Genomic DNA, 27,155 nt, shown 5'->3' with positions numbered 1-27,155 from the left:
AAAAAAAAAAAAAATCATAAATTGATTAGATTTTACCTGTGGGGTTTTTCTTCTGTTTTCTTTATACCTCTAGACCTCAGATAAGTCCCCTAGTTAGATAATTAACATCCTTTGATGGATAGATCCAGCTCAAACAATTCCAGTGTTGGCTGCCCACCAAGCAACTGCAAACCTTGCAACTGATCTTTCATCCACTATGGTCAGGCAGTCTCTAGAGCTCAGCCCTGCATGCAGTTAATTCTTCCAGAGCAAATAAGCAGAATTATTTAATAACAACAGTTTTCTCATATCTATCCCATTTGGAATTCCATTTATCAGAAAACCTTATGCTAGAATTAACAAATGTCATATTTTCTTTTCCTCACTCCTGAGCTATGCTGCCTTGGCTTACTAGTGTCAGCAGATATTGTGGAGTACGAGAAGGAATGAGAGGCTAGTACTCCAATCCTGCAGTCCAAACAGGTGGACATGAGGCAAGTCAGCCAAGAGAGCAAGCCATGGGCGCCCAGGAGAAGACTGCCCAGTTGTGGATGCAAAAACTTTCAGTCTTATAGCACATCATGATCAACATCACCATAACTTAGAAAGCAAACCACTGAATGGCTCTGGTGGGTTTACAAATTAATTTTTGGTCTAGTTGCACTACCTGCAATGCAGTATTTTAATCATATGTTCCTTTAGCCAGACAGCCTACTAAAGGTCTCTGTGAAACAAGTCAGCAGCTTTCTGCAGGCTGGCTGAAATTCAAGTGTATAAGTGACCTAGTTGCATAAACCTAGTCTACAGCTTGAAAAGTGTACAGAAGTGATACTTAATGATACGACTGCCACATAACCTGTCCAAGCAAAGAAGCAGCAATAGGCAGATAGCTTTCAAGTCACTTTTAATGGCACTCAAAAAAAAAAGGTTTTGATGCATTATATAACATTAGGGCAAAATTTCTAACTGCCTTTGCTTCTCCAAGGGCTTGAAGAGGACAGCTAGCAGATATATTTACAGTCTTTCAAACTAATAATACCCTTCTCTGAGTTGATTTTCTTGGCCAAACATTTGTCAACTTCAGAAAAGCCCAAACTGTGACTTGGCCTTTGTATTGCATGATCTCTCTAGTCTTCTACCAAACCAGCTCATTTTGGATTTCATATTTTCTTTTCACAGCTCTCATAATCTCTTTTGCCTACTTCAGCATTCTCTCTTATTTCCTCACTGTGAATAAACTATTAAAAAAAAAATCAAGATTCAACCTTTGCAATACATGAGAAATTCATTTCTGCACATGCATGTATTTCAGGAAATATTTTATTTGCGCTTTTCTTTATGAGTTAGATCTGAAACCATTAATTTTTGCTATTTGTACCTACTCTAATACTCATTAGGCAGCATCAGCTGGCAAGTTGGTAAAAGTCATGGCCAGCTAATTTTTCCCCGTTTGTATATTATAATTAATTTCTTATATAAATTAAACAGACTCATTACTAAAAATGGTACAACCAAACATAGCAACTCTAGGAATGTAGAAAACTACCTGAAAGAAATAGATACACTGTATATTGAAATCATTTTCTAAGAGAATGGTTGCAAACAGTGAAATAGTTAAATTGTTTAAATACCTAAACTGATGGTTACACATCAAATAAAGACAAAAGTTCCAGCATTATTGTGGTGAATCTATCAAAGAAAATCTACCTCCAATGAGGAAGTCTCCACTCATCTATTTTTGCCCACACCATTACATTTTCTGATACTAACAGAACTGAGGTTACCTGTAGGTTACCAGTTAGGACAGGACTGTTTCTTTCTCCAGTGCGAGTTAGATATGCATTTGATCTATTTTTTCCAGGTTGCTTAGACAGCATAATTGATTATATGCATTACTATCAATCAGCAACACTTCCACTATTTACAGTGTTTGAGCCATCATATCACTGACAAATGTATGATTTTGTTTACTTATTTTGGTGGGGTTTTTTCCAATGGCTTTGTTCTGAGTAATTTTTATTCTCTTCTTGCTCTGAAAACCGAAATATGGTCCATAATCTTCGCCCTAAACTGCATTTAACATAAATGCATGTTCTAAAGAGTGAAGGAGGTGACTATGAGCTCCCTTTGCTCCTCAAGGGTTTCAGAAGTAGAATCACAGCAGCATTTGTTGGTTGTTGCTTGAGGTGGGTACCCTACAAACACCTCTGGAAATCACCCAAGCAACCAGGTGTAGCAGTCCTCTGTACACAGGAAAACACGTCAGTTACTTCATTTTAAATCTTGCCATTATTCCTAATGGGAAGCTCTATCTTTGAGTTTCCAGGTCAAATTGCAAAGTCAAATGTCATAAGGAATCTGTTACATCTCGTTGCAGTTATCAGTCCTGTTGCTCAGAGACCGATGTTGATTGCTGTTTCTTACCTTATAATTCTTTACTGAGTCATGCATCAGCCACTTTATTATTTAACTTATACAGGCTATTAAGCTATTACTTAGGCCTGAAATCAACCAGGCCTCTTCTATATCATTTTTCAATATTGATCCAACATTAGTATTCTGCCTATCTTCTGAAACTTCCTTACAAACCAAAGCTTATTAAAGATAATTCCTTGGCTGACTGTTTAAAAACTCTTGCATTCAAGTTATTTCAGATTGCTTGTTAAAATAATTGGTTTTAATAGTAGCTGTTTTCCATTCCAGCAGTAACTGAGAAGAATAATAAGTACCTTCAAATATACTCTCTAATACATTAGAGACAAGAAATATTTATCAATTACATCTTTGTTGTCTGTATTGTTACTAACCTGACTACTTTTCCTGTTTCTGTCCAGCCAATGTCAGAGCTAGTATTTCTTATTCTTCTTAATATATGTGTTCCTAACAATATTCCCATTTCCTTCCCTTACTAATTTTCTTTGGTCTCCAGCGCCCCTTAGCTTCCCCAACTTTGAGCTCCAAGATCAACTGCATCTCGCCCCTATAACTGGGGTAGGATGACAATATACCTGATTTCCCAGAACTATTTGGCCTGAGAATTACAGACCACCTCTGTTACACATCTCTGGAAGGCAGAGCCTGCAGCTGTACCATGAGGATCAAAAGTACTTACGAAGCACTGGTATAATGGTGACTAAAAAGTCTTAAATATCAGAGCTGGATATAGTCTTGACAGACGAAGGTCCTAAAAAGAACCCTTATGCATTTCAGTTTAAAAAACTCATAAGTGGCACCAGAGGTTGGGATCCCACAGCACAGACGCACTGATATGCAGTATTTTCCTTCATATCCTCTGTGTCCCAACAGAAGAGTAGAGAGAATATTCAACCAATATTAGGATGAAGATTCAACTTGACGTTAATGAGTGGCTCTATTTCGCCTACTTTTTCTTTACGCACTTGCAGCCAGATTACATGGCTCAGCTGTAGGATGCAAATGTTTTAAAATTAATTTTTCCAGAAAGAGAGCTGATTTCAGAGGAACCAGGACAGGCCAGACTGGGAAGTATAGAGAACAAGGTACCAGGTCGATAGTCACATCGCTATCTCATCAAGGAAGTTCTGTAAAAAACACTTCCTTTAGATATCCAGCAAATAGCATTGTTACTGTTTGCTCTATGCAGGCTGCACTCAGTTTAACGGCTGCTACTGCTAAATAAAAATATTTAATATCTGCACCATCTGCACTGGTAGTGAAATGGTTCTAAGTGGATACCTTTCTGGACACATCATATCTTCTTGGAAACCAGAGGTTTTTGTTCTCTGCCATTTATTTTCACTTTGAAGTGATACAAAACCAACAACAATAAGGGGAGAGTTCAGATCAGAATCTACAATAATGCCCTTATTTGAAACATCATACAGTTTAAAGCCTTATGGGGGGGGGAAGTGACCATAAATGACGGGAAAAATATTCAAATTTAAGAAAAACTAATGCATATCTTTCTTTTATTAGTAGACTGCACACCCTGAAGTCCTTTGCCTTTAGTCTAGACATCCTTGCATTCCAAAAGCTCCTTAACTGATAGGAACGACTCAATTTTTTTGTCATATAAACAAGCTGAAGAAGCCACAAAGTTTTCAAATTCCTTTACAGTAAGAGTTTGTTTCAGTTACAAAAGAAACATGAGCTGTGTGGTAAGGTCATCAGGTACATGCATCCTAGCAATGCTGCTAGAGATGTGTTTTCAGCACAAATCCAAAACATAGCCTCATACTAGCTACTAAGAAGAAAATTAACTCTATCCCAGCCAAAACCAGCACAGCTATGCTTTGTCAAACTTGCGCAGCCACAGCTTCAGGGGTAAAACATCTTTACTGACTAACAAAGGTTCATGGTGTTTCCAGACAGAGGACATGCCACAGTTTATTTAACTTTCTTTCTAGCTCAGGTGATGAGGATATAGATGTAAAAGATCATTCATATAGAGTGGGGCTGTGAGGTAGCCGGAGGGGAACTAGAAACTTAAAGCCAAGAACAGAGGTGAAATTGAAAGCACCGTGCTAGAAAGATCTTGGCCTCAACTGGTGAAAGAGACTGAAGTTTGGCTGAATCAGCTGAAGTACAAAGGAAATTCTTCACTTAAATAATATGATCATAATCCCTTCTTGGGTTTGGAGAAGCTGACAGAAAAGATAAAGATCACAATAACAATAAAATGTGAAAATCCAGTAAGATATATCCATATAAACACAATAAATGTTGGTTTGGGGTTACTGTTACAGTTTGGAGATCCGGGAAGTCCAAATACTAGACTACAAAATCATTGTTTGCTGTAATTTCTGCTAAATACAAGACAAAACAGCTTCAAGATGTCCACCTTCCATGGGAATAAAACATAGGAGAGTCACCCTTGATCTTGTTTTGAGTAAATGTGTTTGGGCTACAGGCAAATGACAACTTCACTGGCAAACCTCGGCCTGAGGTTTGCTAACTGAGCAGGGCACAGAAAACTGTCCCACCCCCACTTCAAAACCAGAATGTACTAATAAAGTTTGATCCATGCACCAAAAAACGAAATAAATCTTCAAGTGACAAATATAAGTAAAAAAAAAAAATCCTTTCTAATCTATTTCAACGGGAAGACAAAGATGATGGCACTGGTTCAGTTTTTTTACTAACTATCCCATTCCATATTCCCTTTAATTCCTTATCATTGATCTTGCACTACCTTGCACTGATGAAGTAATGTATGACACACACTTCCTGAATATTTTTGAAAAGTCATTTACATTGATATGAGTTCAAATTATTTCTCTGGAATAACTTGTCAGTTGCTATTGTAATTCTTATATAACCCAATTCAAAAGGCATTTTTCTTAAATAGTCCCTTTAAATATATTATAACTCGATATTAGGTACTGAGTATTAAAAGGACAGAATATATAAAACTAAATAGAATAAATAGTCAGTAGATTAAATAGTATTATTATTACTGATATTTGAATCACTAATAAACACTTGAGTTGCTAGTTTGACGTATAATCTAACATTTAAGTCACCAGAAATAACTCAGCCTAAGCACAGTTTAAATACACTTAAATACACTTTGCTGCAAAAATCTTAGTGGAAATTTTTTCTTCCCACCATGCATTGAGGGAAAGTTATCTCTATCAAATCAAATGGCTGTTCCCCTTGAAAATTTCTGTTTCCTCTCTCTCATGCAGATGGCTTTTCTACAAGTTATATAACTCAAAGACTCCATTTAAAAATAATCTTTTAAAAGTGAATCTCCTTTTTCAATCTTACATTTGGCTTGTCAGAACAAAATCTGACAAGCCTGTAGATTTCCTGTGTGTTACTGAAAAGTTTAACATATTTTGGAAGTGAGCTACATGACTTTTTATGCCTGTTTGTTTATTGTTAATTTTATTTGAAAAGTTTGTAAGTCATTAAGGTTCCTTCATCCTCATTGCTGCAAACAGCATCTGTGAAGAGAGTCAAACCAGGAAACCTCCTTGAGTTCACAATAATTGTCAGCTTAGTCACAAATATTCCCTTAAAATTAGATCTTACAGTGCTTTCTTCGGAATACGCAAGTAGTTGATATGCCTGTTCATACAGAAATGTGCACTTAACAGGCAAGTGAATGTGGATCAGTTCTGAATTTAGTGAATTCCATTTTCCTCTGCCAGCTGGGCAGGCCAGAGGGGTTATGACAGATCACAACAGATAATCATCATTTAGATAGATCAGAAATAGATCATCTACGTAATGATCTGTTATGTCAATCTGTAAGTACTCCACCTTTCCCAGCTTTGAAATGGGGGTAAAACTTTCCAAAAATTATTTTCTGCCATTACCTGTATCCTCTAGTGTGTGTGAGGCTACATTAATCTTTCTCGTAATGAGGACTGGATACTCTAACACCGTGTCATTACTCCTGATAACTCACATTGCGAAGATGTGCTGGTATTGAGCTCCTCTGCTGCCAGTGACCATGGCATATCTTAGAAATAGCACACCTGCTTTTGCCTCTCAGAAGTACGGAGGTCTATAAGAATAAGGAGCTGCAGAGAAACTGTTTGCCAACTGCAGCTTGGCCTTCTTACTGACAGAAGAAACAATACTGAACAAAGAGCATTAAATAGATGTTGGGATTTTTTTTCTTGCAACAGTTGGAAAATTAAATTCCTTTAAAAGCCATTTTTGTACACTGCGGAGCTACAAGCCAGCCCTGTTCCTTGAAGATATTTTTTCATTCCCCCCCCTCCCCACTGCAGGAGGATTAAACTATTTCTCAGTGCAGTGAGCCGATTCATTTCGTTCAGCCAGTGCAGCTCCTTTCTGGGCAGGGGAGTATTACAGATTTACAGTTTTCATTTACCTAAGGCTGAAACTGTTAATGAGGTTTATGTTGGCTGCAGGGGGTTGAGGGAAGGCACCGTTCCACTTGCATAGCTGGGCTGCAAGGACCCTTTGGAGAAGACACTGGACGTGACTCCAGACCCCCCCACACACTATAAATGGTTATTTCATTTGCTCAATATGAATACTTCTTCCCTGATTCACAAACCAGGGTGAAACTTCAGGACTTTTTCTTACAGCTGCACATTCTGACCCAGGTTAGACTGGTTGTTTTCCTTAGCAGACAGTTCTAAATCCTGACTTTAGGATGTGGCCATAAACCCACCATGGACCTCAACCCTGCAGGCCCTCTCACATGCACTAACGACTAGTGTCCCTTTAAACTGTAGTGATGAGTACACTTTTTTCTTTTTTTTTTTATTACCTGAGGAGAAGGAAGGAATCCCTTTTACATAGCAATAAAACACTGCTCTGAGGAGACATCCTTTCCCAGCCTGGCTCCTCTCTTCATCCCCAGGAGGTATCTCTAGCCAAAAGACTCTGAGTTGAGCTCAGTGAGAAACATTCAGTATTTTTCCTGCTGAAGTTGTGCCACCGTGGGAAAATAACTCACAGGGCTGGACTGGGAAGTGTGAGAGAAGCCAGCATATGTGCTAAGCCTGTCCCTCTGGACCTGCAGGGAGCTCGTCCTTGTAGCTCTGCGAGTCCCAGCTGCAGCTCTCCATGGATCAGCTGCTGCAGAAATGGAGCTCCTCTGGGCTTCAGACGTCTTGAGGTCACAGAGAAACTCCAACAGCTTCTTTTGTGCAGAAGATGAATGTATCCCACTGAGAGTAAGCGGGACATGCTCCTTTGCATGGAGGAACAGGCGTTCTTGCAGCCTTCATCCTTTTACAGCTGAAGATGAAGAAGGTCCTAGGCAGCTTTGGGGTCACAGGCTGCCCCTCCCATGTGTTGACAGGTACATCCACAGCCATCAGTGAGACACACACACCAGTGGGTTCTAGATGCTTAGTATTTATGGCAAAAAGGAGCCTGAAAACATTTACTTTAAGTGCTTCCTCCTAGGTAGGAAAGAGTTACTTCTTTCAGTGCACAGGAGCAGAACAGCTCTATTCAAAGGCCACGTTACACAGTTGAACACAACCTCTGGGCTGTTGATGTAACCATTAAGAAAAGACGAACTGCTTCATGAAATAAGGATATTGGACAGTTTTTTGCCAAACCCATCCAACAATACATCGTATTTATTATGTTTAATTAAAACCTAAATGGAATAACAGTGCTGCCCTCTTTTCAGCTTTCTAGCATACAACAGGACTAAAGATATGAAAATATTTCAGTGTTAGTTACTGTGCCTGCCTGAACAGCAAAAGAGTGACGATAATTCTTCATTTTATAACAAAGAGGAAAGAGCCATTTTCATGAGACAGGTGATTTTCCTGAGTGCCAGGGAAGGAACCAGCTTCTGCTGCTTTGTAGTGTAATATACAACACAAACTTTGTGTTCTTGGCTCACTAGACACAAGGCCCTTTTGCAGCCAAAGATCAGCACATTCAGTATTTGCACTGAAGGCAACCTAAAAGCATTCAATAAGTTGATTAAAAGAGCCCAAAGAAACAGCAAGCTACAGGCACTTGGAAATCCAGGAATGCAGGTTTTCTTTATTCATCCATCTCCAGCCTTAAACTCATGTATATCTGGAAAGTCTGTACTTCACAGACTTCAAGCTGTGAAGGGTTTTGCAAGCTGTTTTTATTTTAATCTGACAAGTCACCTACTCAGAGAATTCAGATCACAAAACACTGAAAACCTCTGTCAACTGCTTTTGGGTTGTTCTTTTTTTCACATACAACTGAGCCTAAAAAATATCTGATTTGTTTAAGTAAGTTAGCTGTGCAGCAAATGTGCTCTTGGGCAATGCACTGGGCTGAAATGCTGTGAAGTGAATTTTGCTTCAAAGGATGTAATAGCCCAGCTGTGATCAAGAAGAAAACATCGTTAGATGTGAGAGCATAATAGACACGGTATCGAACCTCCTTGAATACAGCTTTTCAGAAAATACATTTTAACAACACAGAAAAAAACCCAAGACTACTTTGGGGCATTTTGGTATAACATAGAAACAGATGTTTTACAGTGAGTAGAGCATTAAAAAAACGCCTTAAAGGTAAATTTTCCATAGCCAAAGCATCACACTGTGCATAGTTCTGTTGACTTTCTCACGGAAAAATATTACCCAGATTTGTTAAACTAAAAATCAAGTAGGATGTCACTAGAGTTACACAGCATGGGAGAGAGTAAGGCTGAGTATTGTTTGATACTACCAAGGCAAATTACCCTGGTGTGACGAGCACTTCATTTGGCCTTTCAATAATGTGTTTTTTCTCCCTGAGAGTGAAAATAAATTCAGTGAAATGTAATTTTTATTCAAAGAATAGGCTTGTGTTTGCTTTATAAAAGCTCATATCTGGGTTAATTTACAAACTCCCTCTGGGTTACACTTTGAAATGAACATTTAACGAAGACAAATATAGTCACCCACCCAGAAAAAATATTTTAATTGCTGTATCTCTGATATTACCATTTTCCAGTATTCTAAGTACATGAAGAATGCTAGCAATGTAGCAGACACTTGTGTTTCATGCAAAGGTAGAAGATTAAAAATGGCAGTGCCTGGCAGAAACATTTTTAGTGCCTGATTAATCAGTCCCATTTGAAGTCAGTGCAAACACGTCTCTTGGCTACAATAGATTTTGGCTGAGGCCTTAAACGGGAATGTGGTACCATGCACTTGCTCCCATACCCATACGTACCCAGCTGCCAACAGGGTTACACACCTGAGCTGCGAAACAATCAAAAGTGTGTCACGATCCATTTCGAGTGTGTGTGTGTGTATATTGGCATTTCTGTGTGGTTTTATGTGTGTACATAAGGAGCATAGGAAACAAGAAGCAGAACTGGCATGTAGTATAAGCTCCTATTTTGTCTGGATGAGTTGCATTATGGAGGTAATTTAGATACTGTGTTGTGTGTCATTATTATCATAATGAATGGATTCACTCCTGGGTAAAGGGTGAAATGACAAAAGGGGCCATAAGTGCTGGAGCAAGAGAGTAAGAACCCCAAAATTTGTGATTTGATTTTCAAAGTCACTGCATTTTCATGATGCAGAGATCTTACTGAAATTTAACAAATACAATCCAGAAGGTGAGTCATTTAAACTTCCTCAGTTTTACAGAAGAAAAATAAAGAATATAGGTCTCCTTAGTATAGAAACTATCTTAAGTACAGCTCTGAAGTATGAAATACAGCAATTCTGAGCACTTAATTAAGATTTGGAGGTACAGAATAGATTTAAAATATTAAAAATGTTCAGACTGAACATACACACCTAGAATTGGGTAAAGGATAACAAACCAGGTACCTTATATCAGAGCCAAATTGAAAATGGTAATCCTGAAAGAGTTGATCATGGGAGAGAAAGAAACAAACAAGACAGTGGTAGTCATCCCTGAACAGTTGGCAACCCAATATCTCTTGGAAAATTACATCCTGGAGAAATTACAGCAGAAGAGGAGATGAAAAGTGTTGGGGTTCTACTAAAGTGTTTTGTTTCAGAAAAGCATAAAGAGATCAGTGGAAGAAAGCGGAAAGCGGGAAATAAGGACAGGTACTACTGGCAGAGACTGCAGACAGTAAATGTAAAGGCCAGGAAGGTTAGGAGAGAAGCCTTACTTTGATCTAATGCAGGGGAAGGATTGCTAACAGACTCAGCCAAAGGTATATATTTTTATCCCTAACTTTGATCCAAGTGAAGCATCACTTAACATGAAGCTTAACCATATAGCGTTTCTGGTGCCCTCTTGGTCTTTCTTTTACAAATACATTTGTCTTTGTAATCCAGTGCTCTTTGCTCATTTAGTGTTTGAAGAGGGTTCCAAGTCATTGCTAAGGTAGATGTCAGGAAGGAATCCACCTTGCTAGTTTAAGTCTGAGTCTGAATCAATCAGCATTTCATGCAGTCTTGATTTCTGTCTTCACTTTATTATAGAAAATCACAAAGGAGGGGCTTCTTCAACCTGTTGGTGATCAGAGGAAGAGTCTGTACGAAGCAGAGTGTACTACAATGATGCTGAGAAGAGATATCCTTTGACATACTCCTATGTAAAATGTTTCAGTCAGTTAATTCTTGCTGCTTAATTCCTCTGTCAATTCACTTCAAACACATGGGAAGAACAGTAACAAGAATAATAAGCCTTGTATGAAGACAGATGTCTTACCTCTATGTTCTGCTTGAGACATTTCTCCTAAACTATGTATAATTGCAGGTAAGTTCGGGGGAAACAGTCAACGTAAAGCCACAAGATGTCAGGCTGCAGTTTTCAGACTCACTGCAACTGCAACAACCAGCATCTTCCTAATTTCTTCATCTTCAAATTCATGGAGGGAGAATAACGCTACAGCATTTTGGTTAGCTCGCTTCCCTGGGAACAGCAGGATCTTGCCCCTCCACTAGTGACCATTCACATCACTTAAAATGAGACAACTTATTCAGACTGTACTGGGAAAGTCCCACCAAACCACACTTCTGATTTGCTCAGTCTCTGCAAAGGTTGTTTCAAATCCCTGTCCAAATCAGGGACAGTGCTAACTGGAAATCAAGCTTCCCTCCTCTCAGGGGATTACATTACCTCCTGTTGTATGTGGTGCTAATGAATCCATGCCCCATCTCACTGCATTTGGGCAGAGAGGGATGCTCTCTTTGCCCTTTCTAGCATCCAAGCCCTTTGTCAAGTCAGCCCTTAATGCCTGAAAAAGAAGTTGATGGTTGAAGAGCAATGTGAAGAGAAATGTGGCTTTTTTAATAAAATGCAAGATGGTGACAGAGAGTAAAAAGGACCACAAGAAGCTGTGGAGATCAAGGCAATACCTGGCTCCCATGGTGAAAATTCACCTTTCCCTGGCAGAATCTGTTACCCAGAACCTGCACTGCTGTGGAGGGCAGGGTTTTCTTGGAGCTGTGGCATCAAAGTGTGAGAGCAAGAAAGCAACATACTTAGAGTAGCTTTAACTGCAATCTGGGAACAGTTCTTGTTCCTGTCTAGAGTGTGGAAAGCGCAGGTCTTGCATGCTCCTGGCATGGGAAAACTCCTTGTCCTGGTAGAAAAGAGATGGCAACACTCCCTAAGAAAATTCTAAAATGCTTTCAGCCTATTTCTCTACTGGATGTTTTTAATTTTGTTTTTACTTCACATCTTACCTCCACTGCTCAACCACAAGCTAGAGGTCTAAATGACAGGAAACAAGCCTAAAATCCCATATGCCTTTTCTAATTTCCGCCAAGCACTGTGCAAATCGGGGCTATTTGTTCCAGCATCACTAGGAAAAAGAAACATAGTTCTTCTGCATGCTAACTGCACCTCTGCTAAAGCTCTTAAATCCAGTTCTCTGCTGGAAAGGGTTTCATTAATTACAACACACAGTTGTGACATCATCACCGGAAAACGCTCCTGGTTTCTGAGCTACCAACAAGTCATCAATTTGTGCATGAACCATTGCCCTGTCTGCATCTGCTCCTTCAATCGTCTGCGCCTTTGTGCTCTTACTGAAATTTCTTACTACCGTACATGCACTGAGTCATAATGATTATTTCCTCACTTAAATTGTTTCTTCTGTCTCTATCTGTTCCTGTTAAAAGAAGGGAATATGAACATGTTCACTCACTGGAACGGTGGAAAAACAGCAATATAGTAGCATCTCATTGTCTTTTTCATGCAAGACATTCATATAACCCCAAACAACCGTGACTTCAACCAGTCCACAACTACCATAAACTGGGCTGCTTTTACTGAAGTAGAACAAAGTCTCATACTGGACCAGACCCTGAACAACTATAATTTAGTCCAGAACATCTCCATGTGCAGCCCAATCCCCTCATAGTTCCTTTTTCCCTCTTCCTCCTGTCATATTAACCATGTTACTGGAAAGATCACTAAGTCAATCAGCTAGGTAATATAACATTCTGAAGTATGAACAAAGAAACAGGCAACGTATAATAAATATATCCTTGCCTTTTGGGGAGCGGAGCAGAGCAGCTATATCAAATGACATGGAAGAACAATTTCTTGAAACCAATGGAAAGAACAATGTTATCACAGCCTGACACAAAAGTAAAAGTTTTAATTGGAATATTTTTGTAGACATGAGAGGCAGATTTCCACTGACACAACTTTAAATTCATGGAGTAAAACTGTCTTTTTCACCATTCCAAGTACAGCAAAGTCATAAAATATCTTTTTCTTGGGGTTTGGATTTGGGGGTTTTTTGTTGTTTGGGGTTTTTTTAAAGGATTTTAGTGCCATCTCTATTATTACAAAGAATTGTTTAGTGTAGAAAATACAAAATTTCTGGGGACATCATGTCTGCAAAACAACAATTTCCCTTTGTGAATGTCTATATGTGAAAAAATCAGGCTTCTTGAAGCCTCAAGTCCTGCTTTGCACCTTCAGAGCATTTTGTACCATGTGATATGAAATTCTCTAGAGTTCCACTTGAAAGCTTCACAGCAACTGTGTGTGCTTCACTTCCAGAAGTCTAATAAGGATTTGGAGAACAACAAAAGACTGGAGAGAGCATTCCCTCCCAGGATTTGGATTCAAGCTCTGATGTCTGTTTTTGCTGTGTCAGTATAAGGTGGTTTTTAATCAGTGAATGATGTAGGAAACATCAATTTCTTTGGACCTGAACATACCACAATAATTCCACTTTTTGTATGTAGAGCCAATTCAGCTTAGAAGAGAGGTCATGTACTGCATTTTCTCTCCACACAAAGAAATGTGAATTTAATCATACCCTTGATTATCGTGGATGGGACACCACAAGAAGTATATATGAGATGATGAGAAGCAAATGTATGAGTGGTATTGTGACTACCAAAGACAGTATATCACAGATACCAAATTTCTCAAGAAAGAATTTAAAAAATAGTCAGAAAACAGTTTCACTTGGATTCTTCAGGAACAAGAACACATAAATACAGTCAACTCGGTGTTAATGACACTGAATTTCAGGGAAAAAAATGAACCAAAAAGGGTGCTTTGCGCAAGCAAGGTGTGAAGTGTAATCTGAAAAACCATCCAGCAAGTTGTCGAGTCCCGTTCGACTTTTGTGAGTGAGAGCCTGGCCAGCAAACTCAGGAGCGAGGAGGTACGTATTCCCTATGTAATGTATATTGTTTTGTTACTTTTTCATAGCTAATCTGTCAATAAAACAATGCATCCCATATGACTGGCACAATCTGGGGTCTTACTTATTATTACTGCCTGAAATTGCCTGCAGGAGAAACCATACCAGACCCACCTTCACCCTTCCCTAAGCCAACCCGACCTCACACTTCGCATTTGCTTTTTGTAACACAGACACATGAATCAGGGCTCACCTGCAAGTCTCATCTGCTGAACAGCAGGGAACATTAGGGCCCTCCTCAGAAGATCCAGAGCCATCGTGTCTGCTGGAGGTCAGCCACCCTGACAATGACTTGTGCGTAGGTAGGATCTGCAGCTTCGTCACGTGCTGCCCAAGAGGAGTGGCCAGCACAGGTTACCTACACAGAAGGTAAGTTTCTCCCTGGTTCCCCACCAGCATTTCCAGGCTGGCCCGGAGACACATATTGGCGAATCTGATTTTAAATCCAGCAGCAAAGCTGCTTCTGCACAGCAACTGCTCCTCTGAGTAGAATAAAATCAAAATAGCACGCACGGAGTGAGCAATTTGGGCACCCACATTTGAGAGGCTGATTCAGATATGTATGTACTCTGAGTATGGAAGTCTTGGCACTGAGGTCTCAAGACCTCAGGACTAAGGCTTTCATGCTTGCTTTATGAGAATGTTTCTTGACCTGCCTAGAGCTTTGTTTTTACTTGCTTTAGTGATTTTCCTTCCAACTAGGTGGCTATGCATAATTTGTTTTACTTTTGTTTATCTTTGTATGGTAAGACCGTAGCTTTTATATAGACAGTAGTAACAAGTAGTTGTTTTGTGTAGGATGAGCTATTTATGACTCTAACTTAATGTTATAGTATAGAGAAGTACAGGTCCGGTTTGATAGCAGAGGCTATCTGTCTCTTGCGTAGGGACTACAGGATGACTTGTAGAGGAGTATGGGCATGGGATGATAAAAGATGGGACACAGGCTGGCCCCAAGGCTATAAATGACTCACCAATGGTCAGTTAGAGAAGTGCAGACCTGGAGCTAGACAAAACCCCAGCTAACATAGAAAACAAAGAAATAGTATCCAGCATACATAAAAGGTACCATGGGTAGTAAGATCAGATGTAACACGGAGCTGCAGACAAATGAAGACCAAGGTGTAAAAGCATGTTAGCAAAGATAAAAATTACCCCAAGTGGATCCTAGAACAAGGAAAAAGAAACCATCAATATGACATCACTGTTCTCTCAGCAACGGTCTCATGACGCTGATACTTCACCTTTCTCCACATGTGCACCAGCTGAAGCCATCGACCTTGGGACCTAGCGGGGTTGTGGAAGGGTGAGCATAACACCAGGGAAAGGGGTAGCTACTAGAAAGTGTGTGTATCACAATTTTAACTATATTGTTATTACCGAGGCTTTTTCTGTATGGCAGTATTCATTTCCTTTTTCTTTTTTTTTTTTTTTCTGTAGTAATTAAATTTGGATTATAAGCATTCCTGGATGAGACTGTTAAGACTTCAATTATACTAACAGGAAAACATTGGCTTTACATGTAGGATGTGTTTCCTTTTTGCCCATAACATCATTATGACTGTAGTGGTGCGCCTATACTCCTCTAAATTAGCATGCTGGCTGATGGTCATTTCACATTTGTTTCATACATGCCAGTAAGTGCTTCCCTTTTCCATATAGTTTTAATACTGATATCCCCATCCATCCCACTGGTAAGTTACATTCTACCTACGGTTTCTGAAGAGAATTTTTCTTTTCCCTTTCCTGTTGGCCCCCTGCAGTGATACTGCCTGACAATAACTACCACAGCACATTTCCACCAGCTCCTTTGCAGCTTGTCCCCCCACTGCATCTTAAGGTAAGAAGAAAGGCAGTCAAGATACAGAACAGTTATGGTGCCTTCCCAAAGGTCTACGTGTCTAACAAACTAGTCCTCATAAAGCTGAAAAAGGCAAAAGCAAGGCTACTGTTGCTAGTTTGATGTGCCAGTAATCGTATTTCAACCAATAACTCAGAAACTACAACAGCTTACTTGAGAAAGAAAAAAAGCAACTCAGCAAAAGACTTTGCAGATTTTAAAACTGAATTAACCATTCAACTTAAGATTTTTCAGTCAGCACTTGATTAAACCTACCCCGGGGACAAGTATCCATAAATATTTTAAAAGAAAAAGAAAAAAAAGGCATTTTAAGTATTTTCACTAAAACAATACCTCTGTGACTGCACACACACATAGACACTGAAGGACTTGTTCTTCCAGATAATTTGGTAGTTTTAACATGGTTTTGTCAGACTGGATGCCATCTGTAAGAACTCTTACCTGACAGAAATATGAATTGAAGAATGAAACAACAGTACCATCCCTGAGAAAGGAGGGAAACCTTTCTATACCACTGTAAGCAGAACCAGCAAACAAACCTCCTGCTGGGAACAAACCTGTCTACTTGCTAATATGCTTTAGTCTTACTGAGTTGTATGCAGCGAGGTTCTGTGTCATTAGCTAACACAAATCCAGGTTCAAAGAGATCTTTGAAGTGACAAACCTAAAATGACAGGGGATGGAAAAATAAACTGTGTACCCAGCAAGGCAGAGCTCTCTTTAATGATGAGTGTAGCTGGAATACACAACAGAGCAGAAATATTAGCTTTAAGTCCCGTTTTACAAACAACGCTCAATGAGTAGTTATGAGTTAATGAATGATATGTGCAGGGATAGCTCAAAGGGTGCTAAATTCTCATGACAGGGCTCCTGATGCAGAGACGCTAAAGCCCAGGACTTCTAGAGTTAAAGCCCTCGGATCATACAGACTGTCGTAGCTCTTTTGCCGACAATGGTGTTGTGACAATTTGCATCATTAGAGGGTTTGGTTATGTTGATTTTGTTGGGACGTCTCATATATACATGCAACACTGGGGCCTGAATCAGAAAATGTAGGTCCACAGCAGATAGAGTACCACAGACTTAGGGAATGGCAGGAATAAAGGCTGAGAGGGTAGGAGTAACGGATGGGATTAGACTGGACAAGGTCAGGAAGAAGGCAGAATTATTTATGTATGCAGAGAAGTTTAAATCTGATATGATATTGAATGGGAGCCATTTGTACCCTGAGCTTGTGCAGTTGTTCAGGCAGTGACGTCCCTCCTCTCTGCTGCCAGGAGCTAAGCTCCAGCAGGATTCTCACATTAGGATGTTTTCGCAAGAGCTGGTCTATCTGGGCCTCTTAAACCAGATCTGACCTTACACAGGATTTTCCTAAAACCTATGATACACAGCTGGGATGTGTTAGGGACAGAGCCCAATGCAGAGGTAAAAAGAAATCTCATGGCTTCAAGGAAAGCATCCAAGCCCTGAGGCTGGGGGCACTGGGCTAAGTACATCCTGTCCTCAGCTATAATTTGTGTGAGGCCAGACACTCAAGAATGTCCGTGAGTCTGCTTTGAAAACCTCCTGTTGCAAGTCAGGCTCCCAGACACTCAGTGGCATCTGAATTAGGGGGTAATTTGAGTGCTGGCTAGCAGAAATGTCAGCATCTCTTGGGCCAGGCAGCAAGACCTGAGCAAGTGCTTTGAGGATTTCAGCGGCATATGACTCATGGCTCCAGTGGCTAGCATGGCAATGATTTACCCTGGTCCCTCTGCGGATTTAGTCCTACGCGCCCAAATACTTCTGTGAATCTGAGCACTAAGCTTTGATCTGCATCCTCTTTTCCTCCAGTCATGAGTGCTTTGTGATTACTCTTTCATGCAGCCTACAAGGACTAATGTCAGTTATTGTTCTATCATCTTCTCTGCTTTGGGCACTTTAAACTCAGAAATTAAAGAACAAGTAGTTACCAAGGGCACGTAGTATAAGGGCACATAGTATACACCTGAGACCTGGGAGCCAACATCAGAATCAAGTGGCTTAACAGTTAGCAAAAGCATTCAATCTCTCCTTGAAATCTCCTACTGAAGCATCTAAAAGAGGCAAGTTCTGTGCCTACTTTAAAACAAGTTTCAGGGCAACTGGGATTTAAAGATGACCTAGTTTGACTTCAGATAACAACAACTGAAGGCAGAACAATAAAACATAGTGATTAACATTGCACAAATTTATCAAAACTATTTGTTCTATTTCAGTAAGGAAGAATGTAAATAACAGCAAACAGTGAATAATAGCAGAGCTCCCATTTATGTTTTCTGACAACACAAGAGCTAAAGAGCATTCAGTTATAACACGCAGCAATGCATTTACTCAAATCCAAAGAACCCACTGTCCCAAGGTCTCACCAAGATCAAAAGTAGAGGCTGGTTTGGCATTTTCTAGAGGAACAGTTTTTTCATCAGAGAATGGCTGCTGGTTGAAAACTAAAATAGAAATTTAGAAATCTGTTTTGACAGGACTGGTTTCTCAAGTCTAGGATGGAAATACTGGTGAATAATAAAGAAAGAAACATCATTTTTTTACCTGCTGTCCCACCAAACAAGCATGTTGGGCAATGCACCTTGTTGGCATGTAGAGCATGTTCAAAACCTTGCTGCCACTTAGAATTTGAATTTCTTTCCTCCCCTTCTTAAGCGAGTAGCATACAAAATGAGCTGTGAGCTCATTCTGTCTGACCCAGCAGGAAGCCTACAGTTACAGAAAATAGCTGCTAAAGGAGAGATCAACACAGGTTTGGAAGGAGACAGGATTCAAGCCACAACTTTGCATTCAAGCGTGTACTTCAACTACAAAGCAGAGGGAACTTTCCTCTTCACAAAATGCTCAGAAAATTTTTGAGCATAAATTTATTTTTAAATTGCCATTTTTTTCTTTCTCAGCCATCCACTTAACACTCAACAATGCCGAGAAAGAATTAGCCATCAAAACAGATACTGGAACCATTAGCAAACATCTTGCATATGTTTATACTCTGCTTTAAAAAATACTGAGCGTACTCCAAACACAGTGGCCAAAGATAACAGCCTTTGGTAGCTTTTGTAACCTATCTTCTTCCATGCTGATTCCCATTTACCTGCTGTTGCCTCCTGTCAAAAATAGAACCAGACATCATTACAGGTCTAATCCAGCATGACCATCTGTATACTTACAAAAAAGACAGACAAGGAGTAGTAAACTGTCATTGTGTACCCACAGTTGCAAAATATTTGTAGTACTAACAAAAAAAAAAAAAAAAATTTAATTCACATGTTTCATAGTGATGCTATATGAAGTGTGATATATTGGGCCCTCTACTTCCTCATCAGACAGTAAAAATCATAATCAGAAGCATCCACCTTATAGGTACCAATGATGCCAGACAGAATACAGCATCATGTGCAAATTGGGAAGTATTTACAGATTTATGACCTCTGAAATTGTATTTCCTTCATGTAGTTCATATAATGTGTAAACAAACTGAACTAAGACTACAATAATGGAGCTTTTTGATAGCACTGAAAAGATTTTTGTGAGGAAGGGGACCGATTATTTAATTGCCCTCCATTTAAAACAATGATCACACAGTAAACCTTCAAATAAATTCGTGTAATTTCCACTAACCCAGTTTAAACAGAGGTTCAGACAGCTGCTGTGCTCTTTACATGTGGACACAAGAATATAAAATTTTCAAAAACTGCCCTCCTGTGCACTTTAAACCATAGAAAATCTGCATAGCAAGAATGGTGAGTCTCACCTCTTTCTAATTGGGCTGTGAAACCTTGTACACCCAGTCACTCAATTAAATAAACCTCTGTGCTCTCAAACAGGAAAAAAACCTGTACATGAACAGAGACAAATTCTGGAAGCAATGCTGCTTGTAATTTATAACGGGGCTTCTGGATTCCCCATGCTTTGCCACCGGGGATGGAAAAAGTGTTAAATACTGTAGGAACGCCAGATGGATTTCATTTTAGAAACAGGCAAATTGGGCATGCAAAACAGAAAGGCAAATGCCTCCTTTGAAATATCATTAGTATTGTGGCATTCTCTGTCTATAATTACCAACCCTTTTTTTTTAATTGCTTGCTAGCCATGACCAGGCTCTGCCACACTGACATAAAATTAGTAACATTTCATTGCAATATTGAGTGGTTCACAAGACTTCCTGGGCAATCTTTCTTTTCCAGAAATATGTTGACTTCCTGAAGAATGATGAAAAGATCTGACTGTACAGTAGCATAGCTGCATTTTTCTTTGATGTACTTAGAAGTGTCATGTGTTAAAAGAATAAACCCGATAATTGCTAGATAGAACTAAAGTAGGTCTAGAAGTTGCATTATGTCATGAAAATTGTGACAAAAATATTACTTTAGCTCAATCATCTTCACAGTCTGGCTCAGAAAAATGAAAACCTGAAATCACTGCTCTAGATCTTGGGGACTGAATGTCTCTAAGGCTTTGGGCTAAATGGACAAATGTGGGTGTGAAAATAATGCTTTAAACACTGTGTTTTCCAGGTGAGCGGCTCAATGGTTCTGTAGGCAATCGCTCATATGTTTTTATCTAAGGCAGTTGCTATTAGTGCTCTCAAACCATATTTTCATTGCCTAAAACAAATCACACACAAAAGCAAGTGTCCTTACTAACTCAGGGTCAGTTCCTGCCACTCCATTTAAATTGATGGGAATCTCTCCAGAATATGAAGTTCAGCAGTTGTTCTTTATGTTGAGCATCAGACTGGCTTTCATAGTGGAATTAATGATGGGAAGTCAAATAGGAAACTCAGAAGTACATGAAGAACTGATTTAAACTACAAAATACTCTAATAGGAGCACTGCTGTAAGCATGTCCTGTAAGGTTTTCCTATCAAATGTGTATCAATAATCTCTGCTATGTTGCACTTTCCAGACATAAAGAAGAGAAAGGATTATTTTCTCATAATTATCAGAAGAAAACTATATAGTTCTGTGACACAGGATCAAGTTCTACTCCTGAAGCAAAATGAAGGCATAGGCAAAGTCCTCAGCTGGTATTCAAAAAGAGACAGTGCTTCCCTTGTCCCCCCAGCAACTCTCCTCAAAGCCTTTGCAAGGAAGTAGGTTGGCACTGAGCTGAAGGTATCTTTCTCTCTTCCAGAAGGTTTGTAAGCAGCTGAGGGAGAAGGTAGAAGCAAAGAAATTTGAGGATTACTTCAGTCCAAATCAGGATTTAGTTCAAGCCTTAGGTAAACCTTCAGAAAAGCCCAGGATCCAGGAGCATGAAGAACTCCCTACGGTGTCAGGGTGGGTGGGGGCCCACCTGGACACTTTGCTCATTTTCATTTTTCGTAACTATCTCCTAGAAAATATTTATTTTAAAATGTGGACTGTTTGTTAAATGCCATGTTTTACTTAAAGATACCAGCTCTTAAAGGTATCTTAAAGATACTAGATACCAGAAACATTTCAGCATCATAAGTTTGCCTCCATTTTTCTTCACATTTTTTCTTTCTCTGGTTTATACCTTAATAATTTTTTATATTCCCAAATTTTCTTGATCCCCCTCTCCCCCTCCCCCCCCCCCCCCCCCCCCCCCGCCCAAGTCCACATCTCCCATTGCTTATGGCAACACTGTAGTTTTTAGGCACCAGACAGGCTACAATGTTCTAGGTGGGAGAAATCTCCTTTTTCTTACTGGTTGACCAGGCAACTAAGAATACAAAAGGCATGAAGACCGAAGGAAAGCAAAAGCAAAAGGGGGACCTGACCATAGCACAGAATTAGCTAGACTATATCCTGCCGTTCTGAGTGGGAAGAGTAGTTCTGGTGCATTTATCTAACCTGTGTTTTGTACTATCCACCCACCAGCTAGAAATGATAAATAATTCCAAACATGTCTGTTGGACCAGGTCCCTCAACAAACTTGCAAGCCAAAAAGCAGGACCAGTCTGTGTGAGCAACTTTACAACACAGATGACCACATGTGTTCCCTGCCCTGGCACTGGCCGTTGTCATGCTTTATATGGATATAAAGCAAAAGAAAGCTTCACTGAGAGATAATATTAAGATGCCTTTGTAGATGTATTTAAGTCTATTCAAGTCTGAGTGTATCAGGTGGGAAAGCTGAAAAATACTTGAAAATATAATAAACAGTGGAGTCTGGTAAGCGATGATATTTTCATATTGAAACAAAAGCATGAAATGCATTTGGAAGATGCTGTGGAGGACTTGAAAACGTCTGAATTGTGTTTGGTCCTACCAGAAACAGGGACTCAGCGAAGAAATGTATATCCTCTCAAGTGGTGACAGCGTCAATGACAAGCTCTGAATTCCAGGTCTGAGCCTGAATTTGATATTGATGTAATGGTGATACAGTCTGTGCTGCAGGGAGAGCTGGCAACATAATGAATGCTTGTGGATACACAGGCAAAGCTGCATTACTGGTATATACTGGCATTTAATGACTGGTTTCACAGCGGGGAAAGTTAAGGGCAATATGACTTCGCCCAGTCATATTTTAACTGCTGAGGTTTTGGAAAAAAATGAAGTACAGCCCTAGCTGGAGTAGGTATGACCCATGCTGAAGTCACTAGGATAAGACTTGATAAAGACCTATGGAAAAGACGCGCAACCACCACAATTTATGAAGCACCACAGCTGGCTCACAGAATTTCAATAGCACTGGAGTGCCTGATGCCTTTAAATTCTCTTGAAATCCCCAGTACACAGTCTAACAAAGTGTTACAATACAATGCATTTCCAAATTATGTCAAATTGAAATTCAAACATGGCTGGCTGCACCAATACATACTAATAGAGCAAAACACTCATACCCCTAATCCTGCCTGACACTTTTGGTTTACATTCTTCTCTCCAGTGTCTCATTATGCGTGTTCTCACTGCTCTTATAAATTTTTATTGATGTCTCTTCTTCCTTACTTAAAATGCAAACATCTGGATTAAATCAACTAAATTCACCCTGTCAGTTTTGCATATACTCAATAGTTTTTAAAACAGAGCTCCCAGCTTCTCTGTATTTGCAAACCTCCATCATTAAGAAAACACAAACTCCCAGTTGGTAGTTTCACTGTCTGGTCATGTTACTTTGAATGATTTGTGCTGGAATATAAATATAATCACTCTGATTTGGTATTTGTTAACAAGCTGCAGATTCACAAATAAATACAGAGATGTGGCTACATAGCCTACATCTTTTATTAACAACAAATTGAACCAAATTGAGCCTTAACCTGAGCAAGCATTTCTTGCCAGGTCTGATGCAGGCAGATGTGACTTGTGCTCCCGTGCTGAGCCTCTGGCATTAGAAATGTTGGTGGGTCAGCACAGCTCAGCATGGAAAACTTTGTCCAATTACAAGACCAGCTCCACCAGAGATTTTATTTTTTTTAGACCAATGGATTATCCTTCCTATATCGCTTCTTGGTGTGTTGAATAATAAACCACATTTCTAACTTGCTTTCTGGATCCTGCTTTACTGAGATCTCCTCAGCAGGGCATCTACAAGGCACTACCAGAGCAAACAAGCTGTGTCAGGAACAATTAGATGGCAAGTATCTCAGGAGCACTAAGAAATGTGGACACTACTTGTGGAATAAAAGCTTAATAGAAACAAAACACAGGAAAATTCCTTTCTAACCACAGAGAAGACTGGAGCCATCCTTCAAATCAGCAAGGAAAAGTATACCTGCCAAGCATCTTTATCAGAAAAGGTGTTACCCTTCTCCAACATCACCCTACAAAAGGAAGGCTGTGTGCCAAAAGGGGCATGTAAGCCAAAACCCGATTAACAACAGCCGCTACCCAGAGATTTTTGATGGAAAAATTTTGGTATAGCCTCACAAAACCCAGATATACCCTGGCTGTTACATCCTCTCTCCACCACACTTCCTCAACAGCCTTCCACAACAGCTTGATATCTTGATATGTCTCAAAGCAACAACTCTTATTTAGGGCCCCTCTACACCCCATGGGTGTACGATGTAGCAGAGTGTGTCAGAGTGGAGCTACAGCAAATCTAGCCAGGCTGTACGAGAACAACCTGCAAGGGATGCAGCAAAAAACTGCTTCTTGTTCCAGAGTGGCCCTGTTTTATGCTACCCTTCCACGGTGTTGGGACACATGGCTGTGAGATGGCCTTCCTAGCTGCAGCAGGCCTTGAAATAGTATCCACTAAAATTAGAATTCAAGTAGAGAAGAGAAGCAGGACTGTAATCAAAATGGTATTGTTTCTAAATCTAGTATATTACTATCCCTCTTGTCTAGAAACAAGTGCTATCCATCATTGGTGGCTGGAAGCCTTCTCCTAGTAAACAGCAGTATTTATAGTCCCTACAAGTATGAAAAGCATTTTTCCTCAAACTTTCTTTTTTGTCTTTAGACTAAGATGGATATTTGGGGCCTTTTTTTTTTTTTTTTGATCCAAAATGGAAGGTGATAGCCATCAAATTATCAAAAGCTTATTAACTAGCTATTTTCAATGCCTAAAAATGTTCTTACCATGTTCTTTACTTGCCACAATGAATTTCAAGGACCTCTAGGATGACTTTGTGAAATTTATGACTGCACATGCCATCTTTATATAATCACAGCTTGTAGCTGAAATAGACATTTATATAACCCAAAAGAAGTGCCCATCTGAATGGAGGATTTCTGTTCAGGCCAGACTTGTAAGGAGAGGTGCAAGAGCAGCATTAAGGAGGTCATATTGCCTCTTCTGCCTCTCTGCTCTGTTAGCCTTTCATGTGACAGCATCATGCAAAAATCTCTGCAAAGCCCTTCCTTCCCTCCCCGGCTCAGACCAGAGCTGTGGCAACCTTTGGCTTTGAGAGCAAGAAACATCAGAAATACAAGCAAAACTGAACATTGGAAAGCAGGACAGGAACCACCACTTGGTCCAGACCCCAGGAGAGGTCTACAGATGCCTTGTTTAGACCCCTCAAGCCTGAGCACTGATGTTGGAATAAGCACAGGGAACAAAGACCCCATTGCCTCCCACGGGGTTTCTCCTGGGGTCAGTAAATAAACAGGACACCACCAAAGGCACTGGCTTTTATCACAGATTTCTCATCCTAAAGAAAAATAAGCAAATCTGCAGGATCCAAAGTTCAGCAAACTGCTTGGCCAAGGCAGGGTAAAGGAAAAAGTAAACACAACATCAGAGTAACAATCTGCATTTAAGGTTATGTTAGACAAAAGATTAGGAAAGCTTCTGAGAACAGACATTGAGAAAAGGACAGGATGTCCTGCTCCTTCTCCAGCTCCTCTCTCCGACTATGTAAAAGCAGACACTGGGTAATGCTGCAGGGCCTTTTTGCACACTATTGTTTTACCAGTGACTTTTAGGAACCCCTGTGTTTCATGCCTCTGATCAATTTTTTCTAATATTATTTCTCAACAGTCCCTGGCTTATTTGATCTGTTGGAGAGCGCAGTTCCAGAGCTTATTCACCAGCAGCCACCTAAAGCCAGTGGAACCTGCCCAAGCAACAGAGGATCAAAATCTTTTCACTAGCATGAGAAGAAAAGTCAATACCTTGTCCAAGAAGATACACAGACTTGTATCAGCCAGGCTGGGATACTGGACCTCTCAGATAAAGTTTATTAAAGGGCTGATTTATTCCAGATGCTGAGTTATCCACTACAGTGGAATAAAGAGGGATAGGAGATAGGAGGGGATAGTGGGAAGAGGGGATGGGAGGAGGAGAAGGGGATAGGAGGAGAAGGAGGGGATAGGAGGATAGGAGATAGGAGGGGTCAGTCTGATGTGAGTTGCTGACACATGGTGCCACATGCAAGTGGCAGACACAACAGGAAAGTATCTTTCTCTATGTTTGTTTCATTGGATTAAAGAAAATAAAGAGTTTGGCTTGCATTAAGAAAAGCAACATACAAGCTGCAGCGCTGCATGCTTCAGTACCTCATGCCCCAGTGTGATGTGCCCAGCAAGGTCTTCCCAAGCTACATGATCCAAGCTACCCCCCAGGGGGAACCAGGCCTGGATTCAACCCCTGCATTTTTTATTTTCACTGTTGTGATGGAGCAGGAGGTAGTTGGAGAAACGTGGCCACCTCCCAAGTATCAGTAACCCTCCCTGTGGTAGTGTCAGTGCGTTAGTCCCTCAAACATTTGCATACACTGCAAAAGCCCCTTTTCATGTTCACCATAAGTTGTAAATTCAGTTCCACATTAGAATATTCTTTTAAATGTATAAAAATATGTTTCAAGCTGGACCTAGAAATTAGTCTCCCCTCCCATAAGAACATAAGCAGTTTTGAAAAAATGAAGTTCTTTTAACAAGCTAGCAAATATTTTGATAACTTTAAGTATTTAATTTTATCCCACCTTAAAATTACTGTAAATTAATAACTTAATTTTCAAGTAGTTTTCAGCTGGCAAATAGAAATCTTCTCAAAATGCTAATAAAAGTTGCTTCTAATACCTTCAAAACTTTTCAGAAGTTTGTCTCTAAAAATTCACAAAATGGGCATCCTCCTACAACCACTTTTGGTTTCAGCTGATTATTGCCAGAAAAATGAGCACAAATGTCCTGATTAAGTCTTGTTATAAAATGTCAGGGAAGTAGTGTCTGCAGGGATGAGGAGCAATTAAATGTTCAAGTAAAACAATCAAATGGAGAAAACTGTGCTCTGAAAGTCAAAAGTCATAGGGCCAGCAGAGAAAATTTAGAAAAAGAACAAAGGTGACTAGAAGTTAGTAAAAAATGGAGACTTTTAGGGACTCATCAGTGCGAAGAAGCAATTAGTCTCCTTTGTGAAAAGAGTAAATGGAGGAGAAAATAGAATATAAATACAATTGCCAGAATGAAGATCCGAGAGATGTGAAGCTGACAAGATGTCAAAAAACGATTTAGAGACTGGGAAGGAAAAACTGAAAGTACCAGAGTAAGGTGTCTTGGTCTTATTTCTCTGTGAGAATGATAAAGTTAGCTGTTATTACTGGCTTTAAGACAGAAGACGACAGCTGCAGTTCAAATCTCTCCATAAAACTTTTAAGGTTGTCACCATCAAATTGCCAAATGTTGATATTTTTAGCAAATTAATATTTTCATGTCTTTAGGCCATTAAAGGTACTTTGCAACTTTTCATGCATGCTGGAAGAAGCAGATAATTTATTTGTTGACAAATTCAAACAGATGGGATTCCTTTGTGAACAAAGAGGTTCGCTTTCATTCAGATCTCAAAATGTGGAGGGTTATAGCAATAGCTACCACTTCACAA

Source organism: Gymnogyps californianus, chromosome 4 (assembly GCF_018139145.2).
Source record: "Gymnogyps californianus isolate 813 chromosome 4, ASM1813914v2, whole genome shotgun sequence".
Lineage (NCBI taxonomy): Eukaryota > Metazoa > Chordata > Aves > Accipitriformes > Cathartidae > Gymnogyps > Gymnogyps californianus.
The sequence above is the reverse complement of the archived record's forward strand: the minus strand, read 5'-3'. Positions refer to the sequence as shown.